Source organism: Myotis davidii, unplaced genomic scaffold (assembly GCF_000327345.1).
Source record: "Myotis davidii unplaced genomic scaffold, ASM32734v1 scaffold96, whole genome shotgun sequence".
Taxonomy (NCBI): domain Eukaryota; kingdom Metazoa; phylum Chordata; class Mammalia; order Chiroptera; family Vespertilionidae; genus Myotis; species Myotis davidii.
This window is the reverse complement of record NW_006289416.1, coordinates 4,224,143-4,226,581: the sequence shown is the minus strand read 5'-3', so window position 1 is coordinate 4,226,581 and position 2,439 is coordinate 4,224,143.

Sequence of the window (2,439 nt, the reverse complement as noted above, 5' to 3'; positions counted from 1 at the left end):
CCCCCCCAAAAATTTTTTTTTTTTTTTTTTTGCCTTGTATCCAGTCGCTGGGGAAGGGAGAGGATCCAAAAGGAAACGGGATAAAGAGGAGGGTTAGTCAAGATCGGAATGGGCTGAAGATCCAGGCTTTTCTGATGAAATCACTTCTGCCCCGTCACACCCGGAGATTAGTTCCTCTTTGTATTTCTTCTTTGCGGTGGCTATCGAAACTGTTAATGTGGGATTGTTGGTTTCCTGTGTGGTTTTTGGCGAAATCCAATATCATCTTCAACAGATAAGAAATAGTACAATCAAGTGTCAGTACTCTGGTATTCTAGGAGCCCCGGAAAGGCATACAAGGGTTTGGAAAATGTTTCTTCCGCTCCCTGTGCCGGAGGTAGTCATAGGCTCTCACGTTCATAAAATGGCACACAGAACGTGGGAAGGGGCTTTATTGGGTGTAACTACTAAAACTTCATTTGCCACTGACTGTCACAGGCATGAAAATTTCTACGTAGGTTATATTCAGGGTTTGTTTTTTTAACTGGAAAATAAATTCCTTGAGCTGTTTCTTTTCTAAACTAATAAATAAAATAGAGAATATTTTTGTTGTTCTAAACTTTCAGCCTCAAAAAATCAACTCCAAAATGCTAGTTAACCCTAGTCTATCCTGAAAGGACAGAACGGAACTGGTAGCTATGTCCCTAACTTCTCTCCCAGGAAAGCCACAGAATGTATCAGTTACTCAGCCTGCCCTTATCTCAGCCAATGGGAAAGCAAGGGAAACTAGCGCCCCCCCCCAACCCTCACTCAACCAACTGGAATCGACCAAGTGTCCCCCACCCCCACCCCAAACCCTATAAATTCTTTGCTCTCTTGGGACTCCGGGCTCTCTAGCATCCTATTGCTGGCCAGTAAAGGAGGCAGAGGGACCAAGCTCAGCTTGAATAAAGACTCTATGCTTTTGCATCGGACTTGGCTCCCTAGTGGTCTGTCTTTGGGGGGTCTTGAAATCTGGGCATAACAATCCCAGATTAAGGGATAAAGTGGTTTTGAAGATGTCCTGCATGTAGTTTTAAAGGTGAGAGTGTCAAAATCTCTCCTACCTGTTATTGGTTATATTAAATCACCATGAACTTTTCTTCTCTCCACCCTCATTTTGATTATTTTTATTATCTTATTCCCTGTTTTTTTCTTTTTCTTTTTTTTGAATATTCATCATGCAATCCCAAGCTTCAGTCTGTAAATCTTCAACTCAGTGGCTCACCAAGGAACAAAACACAAAAGTAGAGAATCTTAAAATCTCACTGAGTTTGGTAGGATAGAAATTGTTTTTAAGTGAAAATCTGTTCATTCATGAAATGGACAAAAGAAACAAATTTGTGTATGTCCCACACAGCCTAGAGGTCTGGGAGGTATGTGTTAAAGCGTGATAAGGACCCAAGTCTTGGAACTCCTGGAAGAATCAGCTGGATGAAAAATGCAGGAGAAAAATTGAAACAAAATGAATGAAATATGTTGTTCCTACAAAAGTGAAATGCATTATTTTAATGCTTTCAATTTTTTGAAAGTTTAAAAACTGTGCAGTTTAGTTGGGGCATGCTTGCTCTAATCCTGGAACATGTGATTTTGCCAGGAAATGTTTGTGTTTAGGATAAACCTCTCCTGCCAGCTGTCAGTAATCTGCTGCTTTCATCACTGAGGCTATGATGATTTTCTCTTCCTGGTAAGAAAGTCTGCAGTCCTACACAGGGTGCATGCACTGGTCTTTGCTCCTTAATGACTAGCCCACCCCAAACATGCCTTCCACCCCACTGTGCTAACCACTCAAAGCCTGGATCTCCTCACTCCATTCAATACCAGAAGTGATTTACACCACTGTAGCCTTGCCTCCTCCACCTGGCCAAAACTGCTGGTAATCCAGTTTGGAGGACTATGAGGACCCCTCTAAGCGAAGATTTGGAGGACCAGGCAAAAGAAAAGTGTTCTTCCTAGAATGTTAGGTTCTGTAGGGCACGGCTATAGGGTTAAACCTCCGACTGACCTGTTGGCAAAGCCACAAACAAGTCCCAGCTTAGAGGGCACATGACCTTATGGCTCCCTAGATCCTTCCTGGGTAGCTAATGGGCTGTGGGAGGTGCAGCAAGTGCTGCCAAAACAAGTGAAACACACAAGAACATTGTAACTATGTTGACCACTACCTTGTTTTTCTCAGACTATAAAATAAAGCCTCATCCAGGCACAGGAGATACACCAAGCCCCAGCTATATTCTCTTTGTCTGTCTTTTCTTTAATCCTTTGCCACTCCCCCTCAGGCTCACCGAACCCTTGGCTGTGCTGGCACAGCACAATACACACTAGCATCTTTGAGAAGCTTGATGAGGGTAGCCTTTTATAATTGCCAGCATTACGTACTCTCTTGACATTGTGCTCCCCAGAATCACTGGGGAGATAAAATGC